A 9784-nucleotide genomic window follows, 5' to 3' on the forward strand; every position below is an offset into this window, starting at 1 on the left:
GTAGTGGCAACTTATTGGGAAGCTAATACATTTTAGCAGAAAAATCATGCTATTATGAATACAGAGATAGCGCATTATTCGGGAGATAAAAGAAGCTGATGCAATAAGGTCGGTTTCCACTTGCGCGCGCTACGATCGCACTTTTGGGCTTCAATCCTTTTTGCTTGGAAAAAAGATTACGTCATAAAAATGTAGCGCGCGCACGAAAAAAAAGTTGAACACATTTCAACTTTTTTTTCAAGAGCGCGATCGTTACGTCATATCGCACCAATGGAGTTGCTTCATTTTTCTTTTGACCAATAGCGTGGAAGATTTGCTCGAAGAAGAGCGATTGCAGCGCGCGCAAGTGGAGACCGGCCTATAATCCCAATGGCTGATGCAATCGCGCGCGTTTTTTATCCCGGTGTATACTTTCGAAAAGAAATCCGTGCAAATATCGGGAAATCGGATTTTTTTTTTGCCGTCTTATGCAGTCAGGAACTATTGCAAATTAGGCTATGATGGCCAAACTAGGATGTTCGCCTAATCAATTGTAAAAGGGGTTACGCACGATAAACGAAAGTAATAATACGAAAGTTTCGTGTTCGCAAGCGAAAGGTTTTTTACACTACATACCGTAGGATTTCTAAACTTCCTCTATTCCCAGCGAAACTTTCCGATTGCTAGTGTACAACGGGAAAGGACCAAAACGCAACACCGATTTTTGCCGGGGACGCCTAGATAAAACAGCGAAAGATCCCGGAAATGGGGCAGGTATGTTTTCCCCGGGAATGAGAAAGCTAGCCATTCTACGATACAATTTTAAAAAGTAGTACCCAGCCGTTTGCGTGATGCATGATCGGGAAAAAATTCGAGGCATGATTTGGGCATGATGAACGAACCTTTTTTGGTAATTTTCATGATCGTCACGGGAGCAAGGAAAATTTCTATCAATACATTTTAATCATGCACAAACTCTGGTGAACCAAAAGAAAGTTGATATTCTATTTTCAAAACAAACTGCTTTTTTGAAGTCTTTTTAACTCAAATATCTTTTATAAAATTTCGACCTAAAATAAGAACATCATAAGGATTTTTCGGTATAAAAAATAAGACTGCGAGGCTCAACAGAAATTTTTGGAACAAAATAAGAGTAACTCAAGCATGTGGTAAACAATAAAATTGTAATCAAATAAAGGATATTATTTTTTTCGTGAAACTCATAGGCCTAGGATTGAGATATTAAGCAATTAAAGAATCGAACAGTTAAAATCGGGTATTGAAATACGGCTTTAAACACAAGCAGTCCTCCCTAGGGGAACCAAAGAGAGTTGAGCAGAGACATGGCATATCAGTGATCATATCAGTTTTTCGATTAGGAATAGACTATAAAAATAAAAGGTAAACACTGTGAAAAGACTAACATAAATGACAATTAAAACATAAACCTATAAAATGAATATACCTAATCAAATTTAATTAATTTCCTGACAATGAACGTCTAAAAACAATACATATGTAATAAACCAAAATATAGGAACTAGCATAAAGTCAAACTAGAATATAATGTGAATATGGGAAATGTGTGATAAAGAGGGCTGACAGAGCAAATCATAAAAGCAGCAGTACAGCTAAATGAAGAACTGAAAAGAATGCTTTAAATTGGAAATCTGAGCCCATAACAGGGCAGACACAAATCAAAACCAACTGAAATATCTAAACTCTGATATACCTTTTATACATAATATCAGACACTAAATTAATTAATTGAATTTGCACCTTCAAAACAAGAGCAGGACAAGAATAATTTGTGGTTAAAAGAGATAAAAAATAAGAACAGCCAGGTCACAACAAAAAAATTACTGTTTCAAATAAAAGAGACTGTAAACTAAGAATCTTAGAAAAATCTCTAAGAATCCTAGAAATTCAGTCTCTCGCAGGATCAATTTTCAAACTTTGGCTCGGACATACCCATCATCTAGTACCCCTGGTCCTTGGAAAAATCTCCCAAGCCTGATATATTGTGTTTTTTTTCTGGCAGAGCCCAATCATTTATAATATACAGCTTTTAGAGAAGAAAAAATTATCTATTTAAAAAGCTCAACCATACAAATTTAGTTATCATCATATAAATATATGGTATTTTATAAATTCACATAAGCTAAGAAAACTGCATCTGCATAGTTAAACAGCATTGAAATATTCTGCAACGTTGTATTTTTTCACAATACTTTAAAAAGGTGTGTTGCTACATGTTTTTTATAAGCATTGCACTTGTAAGCATATCTAGGCTCAGATATGGGGAAAATTAAGCATATGCTAAAGCATTATGAAAAAAGTATAAGCTACTTTGTAGTATAGCTACTTTATTTTTTTGTGAAGCTATTGCAAAGGTAATCGAATGTTTAAATTAAAAAATTCGAATGTTTCATAAGAATTCGAATGTTTATAAAAACTTCGAATGTTTACTGTATTTAATTTATGTTAAGATTAAGCAACCTTCAAGCATTCTCTGAGCCTGTTTTTGGATTTTTATATGCCTATAAAAAGACAAATTTATTCTATGCAACATTTCAAGTTAAAGCTTTCGATTTAAAATTGCGATTCAAAATAGTGATTTAGGTGTACTTTTTTGCTTGACGTGTTGATATGTTTAGTCGAAGAAACACAGTATGCAGTAAGATAAAAATTAAACGCTAAAAAGTTGCCACTATCAAGCTATTGTGCTGCTATTTTTTGGAGTCATTGCGGGAAGTTTCTCCGCTGCCAATAGATATTTTGTTATAGATGCAATGTCATGTTCCGAAAATCCAGTCCAGTTTGGGCCTCATAAACCAAACAACAAAACATTGAATAAGGTTTATTTGAAGTAAACAAATCCTTTAATTCACATTTATTAATTGTCCGTCCAGCTGTCAAGTATCGTCCCTCAAACATCAATAATAATCATATCCAGATATCATAACATACTTTTTTATCATTAAGCATATGAATGTACGTGTACGGTAATTAATATATTGTACTTGAACAAGTTGTTTTAGCTGACTTGATTATGCTGGGTTATGGCTGTTCTAGCTGATCCATTCCAGAATAATCTTGAATTTAGGAAAATCAGTTCTCAAAGTTCAAAACAGCGAATCTAGTAGCTAGCCAGTTTCAAAATTTGAAGAATCACAGTTCCTGCATATATCTATTCTGTTTTACTCTGTGTTTTTGGTAGCTGCAATGCAAGCAGTCACATCACAATCAATTCTGATATCAATACAATCAATAGACCTTTTTTTAATGAGGCCACCCTGTTGAATAATTATGTAGTCCAGCAAAAAAAACAATGATATAGAGTACCCTGCCCAGTTGGCGACCGAAATTTTTGGATTCAAATTTTTCACTTACTTTTAACTTTTTTGAAAACCCTTTTCAACCATAGTGAGGTCTGTTAGCACATAAAAACGTAAGAATACTTCAGATGGTGATTAAAGCATGAAATTTGGCACAGATGATCCTTAGAGGGTCTAAAACTTAATTTTAAACAGTAACACCAAATTTTGCCACCTGGCCACCTGCCAGATGACGTCATCAGGTGGCTGGGCAAAAAATTAATTTTTTGAAAATATTCAAAATCTGATGATTCCAGCTGAAAGAGCATGAAATGCTGATAAAAATTGAGGTATAAAACATGCCTTGAAAATCTTCCTATCAAAAGTTATGGAGGTTGAAAGTTTTTTGATGACGTCATCATAAGCCTTTCCAGGCAAAACTTAAAAACCTCGTAATTTTGGTACAAATTGACCAAATTTCGTTTTATACATGAATTCATATCAAAATTCATTGCTTTTCCCGATTCCGATGTTCAAATTGAATTAAAAGCTTTAAATCCTACAGAATACTAAAACTTAGATTTTGAGCTTTACAAGGCAAATCAACGCAGCGTTCTCCCTTCAGGAGCACAGTGTACAACCAAATAATTTCTTTGGATGTTTTAAGCCTTCCTATGTTGTTTAGATCCAAGCATCAGATGGAACTTCAAATTTTGACATGGATTCATGTATAAAACACTAAATTTGGTCAACTAGTTCCGTTATTACGGGATTTTAGGTTTTGCCTGGAAAGGCTTATGATGACGTCATCACAAAACTTTAAACCTGCATAACTTTTGATAGGAAGATTTTGAAGACATGTTTTATACCTCGATTTTCATCAGCATTTCATGCTCTTTCCGCTGATACCATCAGATTTTAAATATTTTCAAAAAAATAAATTTTTGCTAAGCCACCTGATGACGTCATCTGGCAGGTGGCCAGGTGGCAAAATTTGGTGTTACTGTTTAAAATTAAGTTTTAGACCCTCTAAGGATCATCTGTGCCAAATTTCATGCTTTAATCACCATCTGAAGTATTTTTGTGCTAACAGACCTCACTACCAACGGTTAGACAACTTTTAACATGTTCTTCGTGTTTGTTTTGATTTTTTATTTGAGGCGATCTTCTTAGAATAAAAAACTTTCGAAGCGAGCGGTACTAGTGCCCAGTTCCCGACTGACGTACCAGTCTGCGACCGATCGTTAAAAAGAGAAAATCAGTGCTCTACTTGCAGGTAAGGTCATATTAATTGATCAGGATGATAAAAAAACTCATAAGCTTTCCCGTATCAAATTTATTTACACTCGTTCTTTTGTTTTAAAATAGCTCACTTACATTTCCCTTCGGCATGTTTTTTCGGAATTTTTCTTCAAGTCGCCATTTTTTTCTAAAGTTTGTTTTTGTTTTGTTTTGAAAGTGGCGGTCTATGGAGAGTCTTCATTTGATAAAAACGCGGGAATTTTTTATGCCTGTTTTTTTCTCTTCGCGTCTGGAATTTTTTGATCGCAATGTAGAGTCTTCTGATTTTGGAACGGTGGCAAGTGGCAACGCAAGATGGCGGACGTTTAACTGTCAATCTTGTGAAAATTATTTTTGAACATTGAAAAATTTGATCACGCAACGAATTGCTGAAAAAGAATCAAGTACAAAAATGTTCAAAAGCTGATTTAGAAGAAAACCATGATTGCAGAAGCCGGTGATCCCGCCACAGTAAACAGTACGCATCAAGACGAACCGTCTGTTCCATGTGTAAAGTGTGGAAAACTGTTCCGTACTGCTAGAGGTGCTCTTCAACATCAAAGACAATGCAAAATAGTCGCAGATCGAGTCCAGTTACCACCAGAACCAGAAGCAGAACCAGAACCGCAACCTCAAAACAACATCGAGCGAATCCCAGAGAGATTTTACTGGGGAGATATCAAAGGAACTGACTTTGAGAGACTGATAAACAATAGTTATGAAAAGATAGTTTATTGGCGAAAAAATCTTTTCAAGTTACCGAGTGGACGTACAGGCAAAGATTTCATCCGAGAAGTGACAAGGCTACTCAATGCATGGATCGAAGATAGTCCTCTCGGAGTTGTATCGATGAAAGCTGTCCATATAATGCCAGCTTTGCTTCTTGCAAAGCAAAACTTCCAAAGCCCACGATCACGTCGAAGCATTAGAGAGGAGACTGCTCCAATGGCGAAGAGGAGATATCGAAGCCCTTGTCAAAGAGGCCGAGACGCTTCAATCGAGATTGCCAAAGCCGGTCGAAAAGAAAACTATTGAAGCTCTATCGAAGCAATTTAAGATAAAAATGGAAAAAGGCGATGTTAACGGGGCAATCAAACTACTCACCAATAACATGAGTGGAGGCGTGCTACCACTGGACGATCAAACGATCAATCTCCTTCGACAAAAACATCCTGAAGGTCGCGATACCAATGAAAACAACCTGCTCAATGGTCCAATTCAGCATATAGATCCGATTGTTTTTGAGTGTATTGATGAAGAGATGGTATCGAAAGCAGCCTTATCGACACAAGGTGGATCGGGACCATCGGGTATGGACGCAGATGGATGGCGTAAACCACTTACATCGAAAGTTTACGGCGATTGTGGAAAGGATCTTCGAAAATCGATCGCAAAGCTAACGCGAAAACTTTGCACCCAAGAAACTAACGATGAATCATATTACAGGGTTTCTTAGCTGCACGACTAGTCCCGCTCGATAAACAACCAGGAGTACGACCAATCGGCGTAGGAGAGGTTTTGAGGCGCATCAGTGGGAAGCTCGTAATGGCAGTCGTTAAAGAGGACGTTATCGTCGGTGGCAGTAGAGTACAGATGTGTTCCGGCCAGAAAGGTGGCAGTGAAGCAGCAATCCACGCGATGCGATCTGTATTTGAAAACGAAGCAGCCGAAGCAGTAATACTAGTTGATGCTGCTAACGCTTTTAATAACATTAACCGGAAAGCTCTACTTCACAACGTCCAGGTGCTGTGTCCAATATTTGCTCGCTATGTAAATAACTGCTATCGCTCTCCAGCTAGACTTTTCGTTATCGGTGGTGTCGAGCTTAAGTCAAATGAAGGAACCACTCAAGGAGATCCGATCGGTATGGCAGTGTACGCAATTGGAATAACACCTCTTTTGAATATAATGCTATCAATAATTGCAGATATCCCCGATAAAATGGCAGCATTCGCCGACGATATAACTTCTGTTGGAAAGCTTCTCTCGTTAAAACGCTGGTGGTCACGAATTACAACCGTTGGTCCTCACTTCGGCTACTTTCCACAGCCGACTAAATCGTGGCTTATCGTTAAAGAGGAATACCTAGACGAGGCTGAAGAAATTTTCCGGGAAACGAACATCCAGGTTTCGAAAGACGGTGAAAGGCATCTCGGTGCAGTTATTGGTAGTATAAACTTTAAAGACCGTTACTGTAAAGAAATTGTTGATAAATGGTGCAAGGAACTTACTCTTCTTTCAGAAATAGCGGTGACTCAACCACAATCAGCATACACGTGTTACACCAGCGGTTACCAGCATCGTTTTTCGTATTTTTTAAGAACAATTCCAGAAATGGAAAACTACTTAACACCCATCGAAACAATCGTCAGACACCAACTCATTCCAGCCATTACAGGGGGTAAAATTGTAAATGACTTAGAAAGAGACTTGTTATCATTACCACCTAGACTGGGAGGCCTCGGTCTCAAAAACGTATGCGAGATCGCACCGATCGAACACGAAAACTCGAGACAATTCACCAAACATCTACAAAACCAAATCTTGAACCTCCAACCACCAAATGACAATGAAACAAAAACTAAAGCAGCGATCAAAACTGAGAAAACCCGAAGAAATCAAGACAAACAAGATCGTATCAGGGCGGAAATGACTGATGATCAAAAACGAATCCACGAAGCCAATTGCTATACCGGAGCATCGAACTGGTTGACCAACCTTCCAATCGGAGATCAAGGCTATGATCTTAACAAGGAACAGTTTCACGATGCACTGCGAATTCGTTATGACTGGAGTATCCCTCGTCTACCAAGTGAATGTGTCTGTGGTAATCGTTTTGATATCAGCCATGCTCTGTCCTGCAAGAAAGGAGGCTACGTTATTCTTAGACATAACGAGGTACGAGATATCACTGCTAAACTTTTGGATGAGGTATGCGTCAACGTACGAAACGAGCCGAGACTAATCACCCTTGACGGCGAAGGACTGACGCACAAAACTGCGAATACGTCCGAAGGAGCACGACTTGACGTTAGCGCAACTGGGTTCTGGACACCTGGCCAAAGAGCATTTTTTGATATTAGGGTCTTTGACCTAAGCGCTCGAAGGTACAGGGGTTTGGAGCTCAGCAAGTGCTTCCAAAGAAACGAAAACGAGAAAAAGAGACATTACAATGAACGTGTGAACAGTGTCGAAAATGGTACCTTCACCCCATTAGTATTTTCTACAAACGGAGGTATGGGACGTGAATGCCAAACATTCTACAAAAGATTGGCCGTGATGCTTGCGGAAAAACGTGGTGTACGTCTCCATGAATCAATTTCGTTTATTCGATCAAAAATATCATTCAGCTTGTTGAGATCGTCTTTGTTATGTATTCGTGGATCCCGTTCCATTTGGAGTAGAGAACTGAATACAAATGATATTGAACTGACTAACTCTCGTTCAAGAGTTAGCAATAATTAATGTTTCTTAATTAATTTTTTTTGTTTTATAAATTTTATTGAGTTTTTATGAAAATTTTCAAGTTTCTGTTTCTTTACAGCCCGGCGCAACTACTTAGTTGTGCTATTACATTCTTTTTCAATCGGTCATTTCGTTAGACCCTAGGTTAGACTTATTGTCACTTGCTGCTAGCTACAGTCTAGTGCCACTAGCGGTTATTGTTTTCAATTATCTATTTTATTTATTTATAAAACCAAATTTACTCTAATTTATTGCCCCTATTGTAAGTATATATGAAATATAATCCGAGTTTGCTAATTAAAAAAAAAAATATGAAAATAGAATAAAAAAAAAAAAAAAAAAAAAAAATGTAGAGTCTTCTTTTTCATTTTTTGAGTTTGGTCGGTCGCAGACTGGACGTCAAATTTCGAAGCTGATTGCATCAACTTTTTTATCAATATTTCACACGAAGGAAACTGCATCGAGCTGATTTTCACAGAAATGCTTTCTAACATACTCATTGTTTTGGACAAGTATTTTTTGGCGTGGGAGTTGAAGCGTTTTTTCTTATGAAGCTTTTTTGTTCACAGGTAGCCATTTTTTATTTTTTTTGAAAAATCCGGCTTTTTCGTGTGCTTCCGTGCAAAGTTGGATCTTTCGGATTCTACTCGTTCTTTTCTAGAACTTTTTTTACACAGTACGGGAAATAGGTCAAGGCAGATAACTACCAAAAGAAATTCTCCAGAGGTTTGTTTTTGTATGACTTTTCTGGGTTCGAAGACATTCGGTCGCCAACTAGACCGGTCGCCAACTGGGCAGGGGACTCGCCATGCGCATAATTATTATAATATGCATGAAACAGTAATTATGCATGGCTGTATCATTGTTTTTATGCTGGACTACATAATTATTCAACAGGGTTGCCTCTTTAAAAAAAGGTCTATAAAACCATCATGATACTTTTATGGCTGGTGCTCTGGTGCTGGTGGGAGGCGGCAGGGAGGAGCTAGCCTATTTTGAATATTCTGCTTCTTGATATTTGTCGGTTTGTTGGATGGAAAAACACCAGGATGAAAAACAGCAGTACTTTTTATGTTGTTGATAATTTCAAAGCAAATTGAATCAATTCAATCTAGTCAAGGCAGCAAGAAAAACCCTGCAAATCAGTGACACCACAAATGTTTCCAGATTTTTGGTTTTGTTGACAAAAATGTTTTGTTTACTTTCTTGTTGTCGGGGGGAAACCCGATTTGCCGATTAGTGACTTTCCCGCCTATTTCCCGATTTGCTATGGTTGGTTGCACTTACCATGTTAAAAAGCTAATTCGTAAGTCTAAACTTGATTTAGTGAGTTTGTCCGTAGAACGTTCGAATCGTTCGAAAAGTTGCAAAAAAGTTGAAGATTTGAAAAATGCAACACGCATAGTATTGATTTTCGGGTTAATTTCGGTTTTTTTTCGCACGCCCGCCCGCCGTTGAAAAAAGGGACGCACTCGCTCGCTGCGCTCGCTCGTGCGTAATTAGGCTAGAATTTATATCCTAGTTAGGATATTAATGGCCTAATTTGGATATATGAAATATTCAAACCTAATTATCTTGAGAACAAGTAAAATCCGCGTCAATCTTACTACATAAACTTGTTACTTTTACTAAGAAGAGTATTTAAAGCGAAAAGCTTTTCTCTTTTTAGAGCGGAGTGAAAAGATGTGATTATCTTATTAAAATTATAGCTTAATTTGGCCATGATAGCCAAATTAAGCCGA

The sequence above is a fragment of the Clytia hemisphaerica genome, unplaced genomic scaffold (genome assembly GCF_902728285.1).
Source record: "Clytia hemisphaerica strain Z4C2 unplaced genomic scaffold, Clytia hemisphaerica genome assembly, whole genome shotgun sequence".
NCBI classification, from domain to species: Eukaryota; Metazoa; Cnidaria; class Hydrozoa; order Leptothecata; family Clytiidae; genus Clytia; species Clytia hemisphaerica.